This window comes from Giraffa tippelskirchi, chromosome 13, assembly GCF_054371585.1.
Source record: "Giraffa tippelskirchi isolate mGirTip1 chromosome 13, T2T-mGirTip1v1.2.pri, whole genome shotgun sequence".
NCBI classification, from domain to species: domain Eukaryota; kingdom Metazoa; phylum Chordata; class Mammalia; order Artiodactyla; family Giraffidae; genus Giraffa; species Giraffa tippelskirchi.
This window is the reverse complement of record NC_137287.1, coordinates 95,158,570-95,165,665: the sequence shown is the minus strand read 5'-3', so window position 1 is coordinate 95,165,665 and position 7,096 is coordinate 95,158,570. Positions and strand designations below refer to the sequence as shown.

Sequence of the window (7,096 nt, the reverse complement as noted above, 5' to 3'; positions counted from 1 at the left end):
AGATAGTCTGAACTGCAGAGGGCACTTTCTCTAGATTGGTTCCTTGTCGCCTTCCTCCGACCTCAGAAAAATGCCCATTGAGAGGGGAGGGAGTGCAGGATGGAAGGATGGTCTCTGAGCTCAGGGAGCTTTGGAGCTTTAGAAATGGCCGGGTCCATGGCCTGGGACTGTTCTGGGTTGTCACAGCAACAGGCAGCACTGTGTCAATGCCTCAATGCTCTAGCCATCTGTGCCTGGTGCTCGCCCCTGCTTGTGGCTGTGGGCCCAATAGAGGATGAGGGGCCGTGTTCTACAGAGGGTCCTTCAGGGCAGGCTGACTCTCCTTCCTGCAGCTTGGGCAGCAGCCCCATCAGGCCCAGTCTCACCCAGGCAGGTTAGTTGAAATTTAATTTATTCTCTGCCAACAGCGTGGCCTGTCCAGACTGGGCCTTGAGTCTCCTGAACACAGGTTCTATAATCTCAAGACAGAAAACATGCCCAGTAAATGGCCAGGGATTAAATGGATAAGGCTGTAGAACAGGGCAGTGAGAGGCAAAAGGGCATCAGCTATGCTTTGCCTTTGATGTGAAACTCCCTTCCATGGATCATTCACCAATAAACATCACAAACCCAACCTCCTCCTTCTTATATATAAGGAAACAGGCCCAGAGAAAGGGAAGTGACTCCCGCATCCCAACAAGGGCAGGCTGTGCAGGCAGAGGCTGAGAAGGGCTCAGTACCCACCCCTGGAGTCCAGAGCAGTTAGTCTTGTTCTCCTAGGACCTACTGCAAAGCGCCACCCAAGATGGATGGGTAATGGTGGGGAGTTCTGACAAAACGTCCACTGGAGAAGGGAACGGCAAACCTGAACTTCAGAATTTTTGCCTTGAGAACCCCATGAAAGTATGAAAAGGCAAAAAGATATGACACTAAAAGATGAACTCCCCAGATTGGTAGGTACCCATTATGCTACTGGAAAAGAGCAGAGAAATAGTTCCAGAAAGAATGAAGAGGCTGAGCCAAAGTGAAAACAATACCCAGTTGTGGATGTGACTGGTGATGGAAGCAAAGTCTGATGCTATAAAGAACAATATTGCATAGGAACCTCGAATGTTAGGTCCATGAATCAAGGTAAATTGTAAGTGTAAATTAGATCTGATCTGGACTCCAGGGGTGGGTACTGAGCCCTTCTCAGCTTCTGCCTGCACAGCCTGCCCTTGTTGGGGTGCGGGAGTCACTTCCCTTTCTCTGGGCCTGTTTCTTTATATATAAGAAGGAGGAGATTGGGTTTGTGATGTTTGTTGGTGAATGATCCATGGAAGGGAGTTTCACATCAAAGGCAAACAGGAGATGCCAAGAATGAACATCGACACTTTATGAATCAGTGAACTAAAATGGACCAAATGGGTGAATTTAATTCAGATGACCATTATATCTACTACTGTGGGCAAGAATCCCTTAGAAGAAATGGGGTAGCCCTCATAGTCAACAAAAGATTCCGAAATGCAGTACTTGGGTACAATCTCAAAAAATGACAGAATGATCTCTGTTCGTTTCCAAGGCAAACCATTCAATGTCACAGTAATACAAGTCTATGCCCCAACCACTAATACCAAAGAAGCTGCAGTTAAACAGTTCTGTGATGACCTACAAGACCTTCTAGAACTAACACCAAAAAAAAAAGATGTCCTTTTCATCATAGGGGACTGGAATGCAAAAGTAGGAAGTCAAGCAATACCTGGAGTAATAGGTTAGTTTGGCCTTGGAGTACAAAATGAAGCAGGGTACAGGCTAACAGAGTTTTGCCAAGAGAATGCACTGATCATAGCAAACACCCTCCTGAAACAAGAAAAGAGATGACTCTACATATGGACGTCACCAGATGGCCAATACCAAAACCAGATTGATTACATTCTTTGCAGCCGAATATGGAGAAGCTCTATACAGTCAGCAAAAACAAGACCAGGAGCTGACTGTAGCTCAGATCATGAACTCCTTATTGCAAAATTCAGACTTAAATTGAAGAAAGTTAGAGATACCAAGGGAATATTTCATGCAAAGATAGGCACAATAAAGGACAGAAATGGTATGGACCTAATAGAAGCAGAAGATATTAAGAAAAGCTGGCAAGAATACACAGAACTATACAAAAAAAAGATCTTAATGACCCATATAACCACGATGGTGTCATCACTCATCTAGAGCCAGACATCCTGGAGTGTGAAGTCAAGTGGGCCTTAAGAAGCATCATTACAAACAAGCTAGTGGAGGTGATGGAATTCAGCTGAGCTATTTAAAATCCTAAAAGATAATGCATTAAAGTGCTGCGCTTAATATGCCAGCCATGAAATATGCAGCCATGAAATTAAAAGACGCTTACTCCTTGGAAGGAAGGTTATGACCAACCTAGACAGCATATTAAAAAGCAGAGATATTACTTTGTCGACAAAGGCCCATCTAGTCAAAGCTATGGTTTTTCCAGTAGTCATGTATGGATGTGAGAGTTGGACCATAAAGAAAGCTGAGTGCCGAAGAATTTATGCCTTTGAATTGTGGTGTTGGAGAAGATTCTTGAGTCTCTTGGACTGCAAGGAGATCAAACCAGTCAATCCTAAAGGAAATCAACCCTGAATATTCATTGGAAGGACTGATGCTGAAGCTGAAGCTCCAATACTTTGGCCACCTGATGCGAAGAGTCAACTCATTGGAAAAGACCCTGATGCAGGGAAAGATTGAAGGCAGGAGGAGAAGGGGACGACAGAGGTCGAAGTGGTTGGATGGCATCACCGACTCAATGGACATGAGTTTGAGCAAATTCTGGGAGTTGGTGATGGACAGGGAAGCCTGGTGTGCTGCAGTCCATAGGGTTGCAAAGAGTTGGACAAGACTGAGTGACTGAACTGAACTGGGAAGGCTCCATGGCAGGAGGCACTTGGTACAGTTCCCCCTTTCTTCACCCAGTCCCCACAGGTGGAAGGCAGCCTCATAACCACCGCATTCTGATTTTCCACCTCGATAGCCTAAGTCTCACTGTACATGTACTGTGGGCGGGGCCGGCACAGGATCCCAGCGATGGGACACCTCAGCCTCCAGGCCTCATGTCCCCACGTAGCCTGGCCCAGATTAGTCACCGAGCTCTATTATCCAGCTCTGACTTTCCATGATCATTCTGTAGTCAGGCCAGAAATGTTTACTTACATTGCAGAGGGATTTCAACCACTGTCGGTGAATTCCTAAGGAATTTCTGCCTCTGCCAATTGCTTCTTTCACTGTCATGAGAGAAGGAAGGGCTTTGTGGATGTGACTGGAGGTCCTAAGGCTGTTTCTGTTGTGTGGGCCAGGGGCAGAGGCTCCAGCTTCCCATGGGCTGAGCTGGCACCTCACAGGATCCAGTCCTTTGATCTGTTCAGTCTCCCAGGAAGCCTTCTCCAGGCCTTTGAGCCAGGTTCAAGGGAGGTCCACATGCTGCCACAGCATCGCCAGTGCCATCACTGCATGGCCATGTGGCTACCTCTCCACGGTGCCATGTTAACCCCACAACCTGGCATGTGCTGGTTATTTACCTTATTCCTAACAACTAATGAAATGGGCAGAGCCTCTCCACGGAGACAGAAAGGCAGGACAGGAGTGAGGTCGTGGGGGTGCTTGGAATTACCCTGCTTCTGCTTGTTGTATTACTTGGGCAGGTCTCCTGCTTCCTGTTTAATACTTAAAGAAGTCTGATTAGATGAATATTTTCCAAAAAGATCTGTTTGTATTTTTCAGCTTCCAAAATGCTCTAAAAACATGGGTTTCTTGGTATTTTTCAGGCAAAAAAAAAAAAAAAAATCTCAGTAATTTAGGTGATGTGGCATACTACAGCTCCCTCTCAGAGACTCATGTATACAGTAGGATATTAAAGGCTCTGAGAAGTCCCAGAGAATAGACGTCAATTTAATTTTATTTAAACCAACTTTCTCCAAAATCTCCTGGCCTCCTCTTCCTCCCTGAAGAACTGGTGTTTAGATGCACACAGCCTGGGGGATCCCAAACTAGACGATTTCCAAGTCCCCATGTAATATACCCTACCCAGAGACGCGGTAGCCTGATGTAGGGACAAGATCAGGGACTTTGGAGGCAGACAGAGCTGGGTTTGAATTCTGGCCCTGCTTTATGGTAGCTGTGCGGCCTTAAACAAGTTACTTAACTGTCTAGACTTGGATGTCCTCATCTGTAAGATGAGTATGATAACACCTACTTGTTAAGGTTGTAGGTTGTTGAGAGAATTCAATGAAATAACAGGGATGGAACACCTAGTACAGTGTGTGACACATAGGAGGCCCATAATAAATATCAGTTCCTTTGCCCCATTACTCCTGACCCTCTTCTCTCGTCTCGCACCCCCACATCCCCCAAACCTAGAGCCAGCTATTGGCAGGGCAGAGAATGTAGCAGGAGGTACGCTGAGTCTAAGTCCACACATGACCCTGACCATGTTCTCTCAGTTTCATGGAAGGACCACACCTCAGCAGGACCAAGGTGAAGGGGCCAAGGGAGAGGTGGCAGAAGATCCTGCCCTTCTTTGCCAAGCAAGTGTGTTCTCTCTGTACTAGGCAACCAGATGCTGTTGGTAGAAAGCAAAGATGAAGAATGCTGTTATACTGTTCCAGAAGAAATGCTTATTGTCATAAATCCATTATCTAAAATACCAAACCCTGCTCAAGTCCCAGCTTGAGGGCAAAGCCTTGACCTGTTTGCCCAGGCAAGAAGCTGAAACAAAAGCAGTGGTCTGAGTGATGGCAGCAAAAAAGGGCAGGGTTCAAGATGGCTTCTAGAGCCTTGGCATCAGGACAGTTGTTTCAGGACCTGCCCTTGGAGCAGAGCCACCACTCGACAGACAAATTAGGCACCAGGTCTGTGCCAGATGCAGGGCTTGATCATGGTGAAGGGAACCAGTTCTCCAGGGAGGCAAGAATGGGCTGTGGGGCTTGGCTTTTCCTAGGAACTGAGCAAGCTGGGTGGATTAATGCACTGAACTCTGCAGAAAGATCTCATTTTTGTCTATCTCCTTTCTTCCTTATTTTCGTGACCTTGAGCAAGTTACAACCCCTCTGAACCCTGGCTTCCTCATGTGTAGAAGGAGGACCATCATCCCTACATCAGAGAGTGATACCCAAGACTGAACAAGCTAATCTACATGTATCCTGAAGTATGGCATGAGTAACTATGACGTGGGGACAAATGTTTTTTCATTCTAGTAGCTATATGTTGATTTAAATATGCACTAGAAAAATAACTAACCTACCAAGCCCAACCTACCAAGCCCTTCTATAGATGACATTGATTGGTAGGAGGCTAAAATTGCTATACAAGTTAAAGGAAAAAAAGAGAGTTGATTTAAAGAAAAATACTAAGTAGATGATGGCATAGCTGGTGTGTAGATATGGTAAAACCTGTGAATATGTTACATGAGTGGCCAAGGGTGGAAACTGTCCAGAGCCCAACACAGGGGCTGGCACATGGCAGGCCTTGAAGGGTTTTTCTCCTTCTTTCTCTTCTACTCCCAAGAGATGAAGAAGATCAAGGAAGGGAGGAAAGAGGGAGGAAGCAAACCTACTTACTTATGTACCTACTTGATTTTTAAGTCTACTTTAGCCCTGCCCTTGTTGTTCCATATTTTCCGTTTATGTAGGAATTGCCTGCTTACCTCTGTTTCCTCTCAGATGCATCTCTTAGCTTTCCTACTAGAAAATGATTCTTGTCTAAGTCTTCTGATGTAATCAGGTATTGGAAATTCTAACAATACCTATATAATAAACTCTACCTATTCTAAATCCTCATCTGCAGCACCGTTCAACACTCCTTCAGAGCTTTGCAGGAGATAAACAGTTTTTTTTTTTTAATGTACTATCATATTTAAGTACAAAGACTTTTCCAACCATGTCACATAGAGATCAATTTAGCCACTGCTCTGTTTGACTGCCAGTCTCTTGTCTCTCTCCTCGGCAATGGTAAGGTTAATACCCTTCCCACGGGGAAGAGAGATCCATGGTTTATTGCCTTTGCCTATAACGAAAATGTTCGAGAGCCAAGTGTCAAAGCTGTTGCCGTTGGTATCTTTCACATGAACTACATCAAAAGAACCTGGATGTCTCTCCAGGTTGATGATCACACCAATTCTTCCCAGGTTAGCACCTCCAGTCACCATGCACAGGTTACCAGTGTCAAATTTGGTGAAATCAGTAATCTTGCTAGTCTCCAAGTCAATTTATAAGGTGTCAATGCACCTTGATGAGGGGATTGGGGTAGCAGATGTGCGAGCATCATGGGTCACCAGGTGAGGGATTCCTTTTGTCCTCACAAAGATCTTTCTCATTTTGCACAACTTGTACTTGGCCTTCCCAAGTGTAATTTGATGAACAACAAAGCAAACCTTGGTGTCATAGATCAAACAAAAATTCTCTCGAGTCTTATTAATGCTGATGACATCCATAAAACCAGCAGGGTAGATTATATCAGTGCGGACTTTGTCATCCATCTTAATGAAATGTTGCATGCGAATCTTCTTTACTTCATCTTCTTAAGTCTGTTCCTTAGAACTTCAGTCTGTTCCTTAGGAAAATAATTAGAGGGAGGCATTCCCTCAGCTTGTGGGGACTGGTAGATGGATGAGGGGCAAACACAGCAGTCAATTTATCCAACATCCAATACTTTGGAGCTGCTACACAATTCAAGTGCTTCTTGGGACCCTGAGGCTGTGCTAGGCACAAAGAGAGGGAGCTAAACATTTTAATGGATGTGAGAGAGAAAGAGACAGAGAGAGCATGTGTTACTTATGGGAGGAGAGGAAGCAGAATTCAGGAGGGGGAGACTGTGGGGCTTCAGACTCAGATCATGGCTCTTAAGTCTTTGGGACTGGTCTGAGTTGTCCTTCTGTTTCCTAATTGTTTTGGGGTTTTGTTTGTTTTCTCTCTTGAGGAAGCGGAAATTCAGAGAAAGGAAGTGATTTGCTCAAGAAAACAGCAACTTAAACCTGAATATCTCATTTCTTGGTCCTATTTCTTTCCTTCTGTCATACTGGGGTACCTGGGCTTTCCAGTCCTAGGAGAACCAAAGCGGTTCTTAAGAATAACCTCAG

The 7,096-nt window shown here is 45.1% G+C and overlaps 1 pseudogene; it reads right to left on the bottom strand.

Annotated features, from left to right (window-relative positions):
- Positions 1–5,917: 5,917 nt before the first annotated feature.
- On the bottom strand, positions 5,918–6,677 carry LOC145533273 (small ribosomal subunit protein eS4-like; annotated as a pseudogene).
- Positions 6,678–7,096: the final 419 nt, after the last annotated feature.